This window comes from Eubalaena glacialis, chromosome 11 (assembly GCF_028564815.1).
Source record: "Eubalaena glacialis isolate mEubGla1 chromosome 11, mEubGla1.1.hap2.+ XY, whole genome shotgun sequence".
In the NCBI taxonomy this organism is placed as follows: domain Eukaryota; kingdom Metazoa; phylum Chordata; class Mammalia; order Artiodactyla; family Balaenidae; genus Eubalaena; species Eubalaena glacialis.
In genome coordinates, this window is record NC_083726.1 from 22,811,642 (window position 1) to 22,824,509 (window position 12,868).

At 39.7% G+C, this 12,868-nt stretch overlaps 1 protein-coding gene across 15 annotated transcripts in view; it reads left to right on the plus strand.

The window, feature by feature from the left end:
- Positions 1–12,868, plus strand: part of ANKS1B (ankyrin repeat and sterile alpha motif domain containing 1B) — a 1,182,139-nt gene that overhangs the window by 776,159 nt on the left and 393,112 nt on the right. The window lies entirely within an intron of this gene.

Here is a 12,868-nt window from a genome sequence, read left to right on the forward strand (position 1 = left end):
TAAGACAAATTCTTTGGTATTGCTCAAGTATTCTTCAGTGGCCTCTCATGGCACCCTGCTTATCATCCAGGGCTGAATTATCTGCTTCTTTACCTAACTTCTTCCCCTGAGAGAAAAAACAATGTCTGGTTCAGTGTTACTTTCCCAGTCACTAGCACATAATTGGTCCTTGTATGAATTTGCTGGGGCTGCCATAACACAGCACCACAAACTGGGTAGCATAAACTACAGGAATATATTGTCTCACAGTTCTTGAGGCTGGAAGTCCGAGATGTCAGCATGTGTCAACAGGGTTGGGTTGAGAGCTCTTAGGGGAGCATCTGTTCTGTGCCTCTCTCCTTGGCTTGGAGATGGCTGTCTTCTCCCCATATTTTCATGTTGTCTTCCCTCTGTGTGTGTCCGTGTCCAAATTTCCTCTTCTTATAAGGACACCAGTCATACTGCATTCGGGTCCACCCTAATGACCTAATTTTAACTAGACTATCTCTGTAAAAATCCTGTCTTCAGATAAAGTCACATTCTGATGTACTGGGAGGTTAAGACTTCAACGTATGAATTTGCGGGAAGGACACAATCTAACCAATAGCAGTCCTCAATAAGAATGTGTGCATATGCATTCTCCGTTTATTATCCCTCACATTGCCAGGCACAGTCCATAATGGTTACTCAGTAGATATTTGCTTAATTGAATCAAAGTCAATCTACTTGAGGTTTACATGAAATTTAAAATGTGTAAAGGATCTGATATTACTCTTTCATCAATGATAAATGCAATCTTCCTGATAGCTTATAGTTTTGCATGCATGGATAATCATATACATGGTCACACTTCTAGTTAATAGGAGAACTAGCAAGGCCAGAACCAAGATCTTCCTACCTCTCTAGCCATGCACTCTTTCCATTTTACTTTGTAGCCTCTGTTGGCCCCTAAATAAATCACATCTACAAGAAATATTCGTTTGCCATCCTTATAGTTGACATCTATCTGATAGAGACACCCCAAAGGAATAGGTGATTAAATAAGTAGTATTTTATAGGAAGGAAAGAAAATTTAACCAATTTAATATTACAACTACTATTTATCAAGAACTTGTTATATACTTTTTTCCATATATTGTATTTCCCTCTCCCACAAATGTTATAAAGTATATAGTGTTATTCCAGTTTTACAAATGACAAAAGTTAGTTATTGAGAGAGTAAATATCTGGCCCAAAGCACTCACGATTCAAACCCAGGTCAATTTGAGTCCAAAGGGAAAACATTTTCAATAAGAGTTGCTCGGGCAACATATGTGGGTGAACTGAGAAAATATGGGTTCTGGACAAACAAAAGTAGCATAAGCATTTTTTGTCCTTGGGGGGGAAATGATGATTCAGAGGAGAACGAAGAAGAGAGGTAAGAGAGAAGAAAAACCTTGCCTCACGCAAAGAGTAGGCAGTCTAGACTAAGGAAACTTACCGCTACACACAGGGTCATAAAAATAAAGGTATACCTCCAGGTCAAGTCTGTCCTCAGACCATGAGACCTTCTGAGTGACAGTCATTCCATACATGCAAGAGACACTGCATTAAACAGGAGCAATGTTCATGGAAGATGTGATTTGCCCTTGAGTATAATCCTTATCCACAAGAAGACTCAAGCTAGAGAGACATAGTAACATCTTACAGGTCATTGCTCACATGTCCCTGACTTCCTAATCCGATCTGTGTGTACCATACACATCATAGATGTTGGGAACTTTTCTTTCATTTAAGAGCATATGATCTAAAAGAGTATTGAGAAGCAAGAGCCCTGTGACTCTACTTATAAATTATAGAAGCATGTTAGGAGGAGAGAAAAATACAATGAATTATTAACATAGGCTTCTGAATATCAGGTCATTGATTTCTGCCCTTGAGTCCACAGAATTAAATTTCAGATGGTTAAACTTTTACCTTCTGTCAGACTGAACAAAAATGATTAAGATTCATATCCAAAGCATTGTGGAACATCTTGGGTTTATAAGCCAATGTCTGTTTAGATGGCTGGCAGGAAGAATAAATTTTGTCCTTCCAGAGTTTTGAAGGGGATCTTAGACTTAGGAGGCCAAGAATCTAAAATATCTCAAGTTTTTCTTTGATACTGCTCATTTTTTTTAATCAGAAAGAGGCATCCCCATGAAGAAGGAGCTGAGCATTTGGTATTCGTCAGACCTACATAGCTATATAACCCATCCGATTGTCAGCTCAGAACAGGTGAACAGAAACATGCAGGTTGGCCAACACCTACTTCAGAAATCCCTCACAAGGAAGCACACAAAAGGCCATTCATACCAGTTCAATCATTTAAAAACTGCTGAATGAATAGCAGTGAGGTTCTTTTGGTGGGAAATGAGATGAAGGGAATGTTATATAGTTTAAAAAATGTAATGCACTTACTTCCTGGTAAGTAGTTATGATATAGCGGAAATGAAAATACCATATTAAATTCTCATCATACTTCATAGTCTTTAAAACTCTTACATATATGTTATCTCAATTAATGGGGGAGACAAAATAAATTCTACTTTCACTTCTAGCATAAATGGTGTGACATTGGGTAAACGTTTTTCTCTGCAATCTCTGAACAAGCTCAGATATAACCTGATTTTTTTTTTTCAAAACCCTCCCTCAGTGCTTTGTCTTCTCTAGGTGCTTCTCCTGCTTACTATTCTTCCATTCACAGCCAAGCTTCTCATAAGAAATGTCTACACTTCCTGGCTTCCCCTTCTACTCAATACAATTAGGCCTCAATACGGTTAGCCTCTGTCAGCATCCTGAAATTATTTTTAAGCGGTGACTAATGAACTACTAATGCCAAATACAATACACTCTTTCCAGGCCTTATTTACTTCATATTTCTGTGGTCTTTGTTTCTGCTGACCACTCTTTTCCTCCTTGGCATCTCCTGCCCCAGCAACCACCCCTCCTCTGGCTCCTTTGTAGATTCCCCCTGCCTCTGCCTGTTCCCTAGGGTTCAGCCCTTTCCCTTTTCTCTTCTCACTCCACACATTCACCTTAGGTGACTCCACTTATACTAACAAAGGCAAACGTTTTCTACTTCCTATATTGTACTGAGCCCTCAAAGTATCTAAAAGTGGAATGATCTTTCCCCCAAAACTTGTCCCACAAAAAAAGCGATCAATTGGATAGATTGATGACAAGAGATCAAGTGAGATGAGGCTAGAAAGGTAACCCCTGAATTTGACAACATAGAGACCACTGAGAACTTGACAAGAGCATGTTCTGTGGAATAAAAGGCACAGAAGCCATATTGCATTGGACTGAAGAAGTGGTAGAGTAGACAACTCTTGAAAGAAGTTTTGCTGAGCATGGGAACACAGAAATAAGCAAGTAGCTAAAGAGTGATTTGGGTGTCAACGGGAGGATTTTTTAAACAGGAGAGACTGGAGTCACGTTTGGCTACTAAATTGAATGATCAGGTAGAAAGGGAGCTATTGATATTGGAGAAGAAAGAGGGATTGACTGAATGAATAAAAGTGAGAGGTGTTGGGATCCAGAGACAAAGGGAAGAATTGTCTTTGATGGGGACATTCCTATTGTAATAGGAGAGAAGACAGAGATAATGGGTACTATAATGATTTGTATATAAGATGATGAGAATATAAAGGTATGTTCCCTCCAATGGTTTCTAATATTTTCTAGCAAATTATGACACATTGGTGTGGAAGATTTGAAGGTAGAGAAGATATTAAAGAGTAATTTCAAAAAGTGGGAAAGAGAATTTGCAAGGAAAATGGAGTAGAATTACAGGGCCATGTTGAGGGCTTGTTTGAGATTTGTAATCATTATGCTCAATAGGAATTGGAAAGACAACTGTGCTCTAAGCTACAGAATTGCTTTCATACTTTGACTCCTTACTTGGTGTGAGACTGTGGGTTAGTCATTTAACCTCCATGGGCATCAGTTTCCCAAATGCAAACAGGAGATAGCACTGCCTGGTTCACAGGGCTGTGGTGAGAAGTAGCTTAAGGCTACTTAAGGCTAGCTGTGTGCTTTCAGTAGGCAATGAATCATGATGGTGACAAGGGTGCCTGTTCCATTTAGCTGGCAAGCCACTTTGGAATTACTGACAGCACAGTGATACACAGAAATTGCCAAAAGGTCTCATTGCTCTTGCCCTCCTAATACACTGGATACAAAGGAAACGCTTCTATGAATTACGCTAGGAACACCGAAATACCCACAACCCACCTATCTCAGTGACCTTATGTTGAATAACTCTAAAGGATGTCGGAAAGTTATGTCACTGTAATTCACACTTACTCATCACAGACCTTGATTAATCAACTGCACGTACACTCAAAGAACTGAGCCTTTCAGGTTTAATGGCCACACAGTAGTGTATGCCAATGGCAGAGTACAATGGGACTTCCAAGGAACTAGACTGCATTTAGTGCTTTCCTTAAGAAACATACTCAAGGACACCCACCTGCTCACAGCAATAAAATGTTCCCTTAATTATGGTTGATCAAATTGTGATAATTAATTTTTATGAAAATATTTGAATGCTCTAGAGTCTTGTAGCTTTGTTCTCAAGGATAACTAACCTAAACTTGCATCCAGACTATAAAGTATATTAACAAATACTATGAAGTATATTAACCAATGCAGACTTTGAAGACTGTAGCATTTTACAATATAAATTTATGTTTCAGATATGCATCTTTTATCCTTTAACATGTGCTGACAAACTAAAGTGGAAAGTAAATGAGCATTTGTGAAGGGGATCCCAGGAAAATCTTTCTGAATGGATTCCTGGGAGATTTATCCGTTCATTCCTAAGGAAACACCTATTGAGTACCAAATATACTCATCAAACTGTGCTAATTGTGGTAGAGACTACAGAGAGGCATACTTACAAGCTCCTGTTAAAGATACTACAGTCTACTCAGGGAGCTAAGACTAACATACTTAACAGCTAAATAGCAATACACATTCAAATAGCGATAAAGGACAAATGTTTTCACAGCATAGAACGCAACTGTGGGAGAAATGAGTGTTAGAATCTATGAATCTCTCTAAGTCTTGCGAAGGAAGAGATGTTGATGAGCTGGAGTGATCAGGGAAGACTCTGGAGGAAGTAGGCTTGGGCAGGATTGTGTAAACAGTGAAAATGGGACCAATGATATAAGATTGAATGGAATCATGAACAAAGGTGGTGAGACTGCAAAATGCATATAGTGTTTAAAGAACAAAAGAGATACTGATCTGGCAACCGTCCTAGGGATCATTCAGCGTCTCTGTGAATTAAAGCATTACCTACCTTGTGAAATCGTGGTTCAGATGCTACACATGCACCATATGGAAAGACAGCTTAATGATCCATTGCTGTGCCCAGATAGGCTCACCCAGATGGCAGCACACACGTGCACATCACACATACAGATAACAAGGGAGGATGAGCATGGAAACATCTGTCTGACTGATTTGCCTTCTATTTCCAGATAATGCTGAAGGAAACAAAGTTACTTGAGTTACATTAGGTGTTTCTCCAAATAAGCCCATCTTTCTGAGGGTGAGCGTACTGTCTCAAAGCCAATAGCAAGTGTTTTTTAGTAGTTTTATATCATCTGGAATATCCTCATATCCTCCAAAACTAAATTTATTCACCTGTTACATCCTTTGCTTCTTCAAAGATATCCACAGCTCTCAGTTACCAATATCTAAAGAAATCATCCTCACTTTCACATTGGAATCATGACCACTGCCAAAAACACCTGTGACCTCCTCATTTCCAAAACTCAGCTTATTTGAAACGTTCCAAGAATTCAAAGGAGGAAACATTTGCTTAGCTGCCACTTTCATGTGAAGATATTATGCTAGGGCTCCTAAGTATAAAACTTGACAGTAATAATAATAATAATGCTTATATAATGCTTATATTCAGGCACTGTTCTAAGTATTTCATATAAACTATTTTAATTCTGCTGAAATGAATAATATACCCATTCCCTCCTCTCATGAAGCTTACAATCTACTGGAGAAACAAGCATGAAAACAGACAAATTCCTTTAGCACTGTAACTGATTGGAACTTTAATTCAGAGTATAGTGGAGGCCCTCAAAATGAGTAACTCAGTAAAGGTTCCATAGAAGAGGTCAAGTTTATACTAACTCCTAACAGATTGGGAAAATTCACAGCCTGACAAAGGCTAAGTGATAGAGCAGCCTTTCAGGCAAGTGGAACAGCATGTAATTATCATGGAGGCACACAGAGGGATATCTAGTGGTGTTTGGGTCCAGTTGGCAAGCAGGGGGCAAAACCAAAAAGAGGTAACACACATAAAACCAGAGAGGTCAACATGGGCCAGATGGGGAAGAGACCATTTTTATTCCACTCCAACTTGGATGTACAGGGCCCTCTCTGTGTAACTGAGAATGATGTGTTTATTTCTTTCTGTCTTTTGGTGCATGTGAATATCTGCTTTCCTTCTCCCCCTGCACCCTCAGCCCTCGTTGTTTGGAGTGCCTTCAGGAAAGGTCACTGCAGGGTCTTCTCCCTGTCACCCCTACAGGACCGCCCAGTGAGCACTCAGTGCCAGTTGACTGATTGGCTAATCATCAGCCTGTGGTTGTAGGTGATTATCTATGCTGCCTGGCAAGGCCATGTCCAGGGATGGTAATTACATTGGCGTCAGTGGCGACTTCTGGTGTCAGAGATCCCACTGAAAAGCATTTTACTGATACTAATTCAGAAGACCGTTCTCTAGCTCAGGGAAAACAGTACACTTTAAAAAGCTGTAATCAGAGTTTACGCCATTTCAATAGCAGTCTTCAGAGCCGAAGTCTAAATGCTAAAAATTAAGGCTCCTCTGCTTCCTGTTACCCCACAACCAAGACAACGACAGCACTAACTAGGGTCTTCCTCCCTTGTGTCCTAGAGAGCACTCTTGGAAATGAAAAAGAGGAAGAGGTTTAACAAGTGGATGAGTGGATGTCCGTGACTGGTTAATTATTTGATTTATTACCTCACCCTCTTCCAGAAGATGGTTTACGATAGACATGAGGACAATTTAAACAACTACACAGCAGCAAGGGAATCCAGACAGTAGGACTGACAGAAGAGAACACACATTTTAAAAGATTTTTCGAAGTAATTCATATATATATATATATTAAAGATCGAAACAAGTGTACAAATAAAACATAAATGCAAACCATTTCCTACCCTCTTAGCCCCACTCCTGGCCCCACTCTCCAGAAGCGGACACCTTAAATGTTTCTATACTTAGTCTTCCGGGAGGTTATCTCCATGTGATATGCATATGCCCTTATTTCTGGCTCCTCAGCTTTAGATATCATTAACTGACATCTTGATATAAGAGATGAGTATTTAGCTCACTTATACCATCATCTCTTCTCTCTCCTATGTGCCCTCATTCCCAATAGATTTGCAGATTAAATCATAGCCCACAAAGTCAGATGCTCTGAAATACCACTTCTTTTTATGTTTTAAATCAACTTAGTTTTGACTCCATGCCAGTGCCAGCATGAAATTCCACTGCCATCAGTATTGGCTTCTATTGTCACCACATAACACTAGAGACCCAAGTGTGGCCAGGAAAACGGGGGAAGAAGCTGTGCTCTCTGGTGGTCCCTGCTGAAGCCCTCTCCCGTTGTCCAAGCTTGCAGCAGTACGTTGAAGTCCAGTATTTCTTCACCTCCATGCCACTTGTGGGTATGGAAATGCTTATCAGGGACGAAAACCCCATACCTGGGCTTCTACTCCAACCGTGATGAGGTTGGACGTGATGATGACAGCCAGGACACATACCATTCACGCAGTTATCTCAGCTAGAAACAGAGCTATCCTAGAACTTACCTTTCATTTATTTCTAATAATTGTTTCCTTTTTCCTGTCAGTTCTGATTGCTTTTCCATTCTCTTGCATTTCTGCCTTTATTTGTCCTTGGGTTTTCCACAGTTTCCATCATACTATTTATTTTTTGGACCTCCTTTTTCCCAGGAACACCTCGCCAAGTCTTCCTGTCCCAAGCTGCACTCATTCTGTGGGACTGCCTCATGTTCATCATTCTGGGATTCTCTTCATTGCACCTCTGAATTCAATCCACTGTTTCTTGGATGTTTTCCTCTCTCTCGATTTGATTTCTCATATTGCTGGAGCATGCACTCAAATAACTGTTTAAAAAAGAAATAACTGAGAAATAAAAAAGAAATAACCTTTTAAAAAAGAAAAAACTGAGAGGGGAATTTCTAAGCCCTTGTGAATCTAAAAATGTCTAGGTTCTGCCCCCATGGCTGATTAATATTGTGGTTTAGTATGCAATTCAAGACTGAATCTGATTTTTCTCAGAGCTTGGCAGGCATTGCTCCTTTCTCTTGTAACATTCGATGTGGTTGTGGAGAAGTCTGATCTGGTTCCTTTTCAGATGACCTTTTTCCCCTCTCTGGAAATGTTCAGGATCTTCTTTTTATCCTTGGTGTCCTGATGTGTCACGAACATGTGTCTAAGTGGGTGTCTTTTTCATCTGTTCAACACTTTTTAAGCACTTTAAATATAAAGTGGGACATCCTCTTCCATTATTTCTTTGATTATTCCTATTCCTTCATCTTCTCTGTTGCCTTTTTGTAAACTCCTGTTAGCCAAATACTGGATTTCCTCAACCATTTCTCAATGTCTCTTATCCTTTCTCTCATATTTACCATCTCTTTCTATTTTTATCTTATATTCTAAGAGGTTGAGTTCAATCTTTAAATTGATTTTTAAAAATTTTGGCAATAATATGTTTAACTTCCCAAAGCCCTTTCTTCTTCTCTATTACTTTTTCATGGCACCCTTTTCTTTTTCCGTATATGTAACATCGTTTTGAACCTGTCAAGGGATACCAGTTTGAGGTTAGTTGTTTTTATTTTGAAATTCTCTTCTTGGAATTATCTCTAGAGTTAGTTTTTCTATTGTGCTTTGTTTTTAATTTGATCTTTCTCAGTCATACTATATACTCCATCAATGACTGGTAGCTTATGGTTTTCCGTTCACATTTCAGGAAGAGGCGATGGAAAGGCAAACTGGAAGCTCTGTGTATATAGACACATATTTTTTGACTTCCAGGCTTCACTTTGTAGTGAGGAGGGTGTCCCTATAATAAGCAGCGTGTCCCAAATACCAGCACACTAACTGCTCTAGCTCTCCCCAGAAAGGTTTTTTAGATGCCTTCAGAGAATAAGCGACTATTTTCTTTCTGGCCTGAGGGATAAATGCCTGACGTAAGTGTGTGTGTGTGTGTGTGTGTGTGTGTGTGTGTGAGTGTGTGTGTGTCTGTGAGAGAGAGAGAATGTGCATTGGGGTAGGAAGGCAATTGTTCCAGACGTAGACCTTCGGTTTTTCCCCACTTTCTGTCCATTCCCCAATCTCTTCCTTCATCCTTCCTTCCTTCTCTCAGGTTGAAACTTCTGGGGTTCCAGTGGGTGACTTGGGCTCCTTTTTTTTAAATTAATTTTTATTGGAGTATAGTTGCTTTACAATGTTATGTTAGCTTCTACTGCACAGCAGAATGAATTAGCCATACGTATACATATAGCCCCTCCTTTTTGGATTTCCCTCCCATTTAGGACACCACAGTGCATTAAGCAGTTTTCTGTGCTATACAGTATGTTCTCCTCAGTTGTCTATTTTATACATAGTATCAATAGTGTATATCTGTCAATCCCAATCTCCCAATTCCTCCCACCCCACCCCTTTCCCCCTGGGTATCCATACGTTTGTTCTCTACCCCTGTGTCTCTATTTCTGCTTTGCAGATAAGGTCAGCCATACCATTTTTCTAGATTCCACATATATGCATTAATATACAATATTTGTTTTTCTCTTTATAACTTACTTCACTCTGTATGACACTCTGTAAGTCCATCCACATCTCTACAGATGACCCAATTTTGTTCCTTTTTATACCTGAGTAATATTCCATTGTATATATGTTCCACATCTTTTTTATCCATTCCTCTGTTGATGGGCATTTAGGTTGCTTCCATGTCCTGGCTGTTGTAAATAGTGCTGCTATGAACACTGGGGTGCATGTGTCTTTTTGAATTATGGTTTTCTCAGGGTATATGCCCAGTAGTGGAATTACTAGTTCATATAGTAGTTCTATTTTTAGTTTTTTAAGGAACTTCCATACTGTTCTCCATACTGGCTGTATCAATTTACATTCCCACCAACAGTGCAAGAGGGTTCCCTTTTCTCCCCACCCTCTCCAACGTTTATTGTTTGTAGATTTTTTGATGATGGCCATTCTGACCGGTGTGAGGTGATACCTCACTGTAGTTTTGATTTGCATTTCTCTAATAATTAGTGATGTTGAGCATCTTTTCATGTGTTTATTGACCGTCTGTATGTCTTCTTTGGAGAAATGTCTATTTCGGTCTTCCATTGGGCTCCTTTTTTGATTCTGGGAACCCCCCAGGTTAAAGCTACCTCCATCTCACTGCACCATCCACTGCTTTCCCAGGCTTTTTCTGAATTCTGGAGACTTATTGAGACCTCTCATACTCATATAGCTTTTTGCCAGTTATCTTCATTGTTGTGAGATCAAGACATTTTTATTCCTTTTCCAGATCTTCACTGGGATCTAAGAGGAAAAAAGATAAACCAGTGGCCTCAGTACACATCTTAAAATGGAAGCCAGGGTCACAGTCACATGTTCCTACTTTATTCATTAAATGATACCAAGTGAGGAAAGAGCAGTTGCCTCTAAAAAGCAGTAATAATATCATCAAGCCACAGTGCCTAAAGGAGCCCAGATATTTCTTCCGTAGAGAAGTACCACGGTGCGATGATTAAAAGGGTAGACTCTGCCTAGATTCAAATACCAGCCCTGATACTTGTAAGCTATCTTACCTTGAGTAAGTTTCTTAATGTCTCTGTGCTTCAGTTTCCACATGTGGAAAGAGGCATGATAATAACTGCATACTAATCCCACAGGGTTAAAATAAGATTTGTGAGTCCAGGTACGTAAAGCACTTGGAACAGCAAGCTCCAGTGTTAGTCATCATCATTGCTATTATTGTCCCAACGTCAGGGCAGGGAGACATGGAGAAGCAGAGTCTCTGCAGCAATTTGACATCCTTCTTGTAAGATAGCAAAGGTAGCCTGGAGTAAATCGACTTTTAGGCATCTCTCGTTACACCACAACTTTTCTAGCTGTTCTTGCCTTGGAGTCCTGAAGGAGGTGATGACACACTCAACTCAAAATATCGATGGACTGCTGTAAACATTATTGTGGGCATGGAATATTATTTTTGCAGCAACATCTTGAACTAAGGGGAGAGAAGAGAAACGAACGAGAGGTTATGAGGCCGACAGTACTGTGACTGTGTAGGAGAGGAAATGAGTAAATATCATAGAAGGCTTTGTTAAAAGCACAGATGGAGAAGTTATTTGAAGGAAAGGGATGCTTCCCAATTTTGTCCTGAAAGAGCTACAACTAAAAATTGCTATGGCACGTGTACTCAGGTGCATATTATCATGATACCATCTACTTAGGAGACATGAAAAATTGAAATAAATACACAAAGAAAACATAACAATTCTCAGTTTTTTTTTTAACATCTTTATTGGAGTATAATTGCTTTACAATGGTGTGTTAGTTTCTGCCTTATAACAAAGTGAATCAGCTATACATATACATACATCCCCATATCTCCTCCCTCTTGCATCTCCCTCCCTCCCACCCTCCCTATCCCACCCCTCTAGGTGTCCCTGTGCTATGCAGCTGCTTCCCACTAGCTATCTATTTTACATTTGGTAGTGTATATATGTCCATGCCACTCTCTCACTTTGTCCCAGCTTACCCTTCCCCCTCCCCGTGTCCTCAAGTCCATTCTCTAGTAGGTCTGTGTCTTTATTCCTGTCCTGCCCCTGGGTTCTTCAGAACCTTTTTTTTTTTTTTTTTTTTAGATTCCATATATATGTGTTAGCATTCGGTATTTGTTTTTCTTTCTCTGACTTACTTCACTCTGTATGACAGACTATACAATGGAATATTACTCAGCCATAAAAAGAAATGAAATTGAGTTATTTGTAGTGAGGTGGATGGACCTAGAGTCTGTCATACAGAGTGAAGTAAGACAATGCTCAGTTTTCAAGGAATTTTAGCTTAAACTTCAGCCCCAAGTCCTCTTTGAAATACCATTCCTCAGCCTCGAACAATGATTTTTAAAAATAGAGCTACCTGACCTGCTCTGAGTGGCTGCTTCATGTGCTTTATTTCACTTGATCCCCACAACATCTTTTTGAGGTAGACGCTAATAACTCTATTGTAGTAGATGAGCAAACAAAGGCTCCGAGAAGATAAGTGACACATGATTAATAAGTAGAGGCACCAATTTTCAAGCCCAGGTACATTATCATTACTTTTATTTTTATATATATTATTATTTTTAAGTTCTAACACCCCCTTTTCTCTGCCACTACACTTTTTTCCTTCCACCACTCACCTTTGAAATAAAATAACCTCTTCTGGGTTTTATACCTAACTTCACCCCTCAAACATTCACTATGTTTTATATATATATATAAAATTCTGCATTACTTTTTCTAAGTCTTTCTTCCTATTTCTTCCTCCTAGTTCATTTATTTAATGAAAGTGATTTCTGGTTGCCAATGCACCTTCCCTTTGAGCCTCCCTGTTCTGTCCTCTGAGGACTCCTCACCTGGCTTCTTTCTCCCCAGCTTTCACCTGAGTGCCCCCCTCTCCCTCATCCTGCAGCCTCCAGAGAGGCCCACATTTCACCTCCTCCTCCCAGCCCCAGCACGAGTTGCAGTTCAGCATTCTTGCTTCCCACCAACATTTTCTGTTGCTATGGAAACCA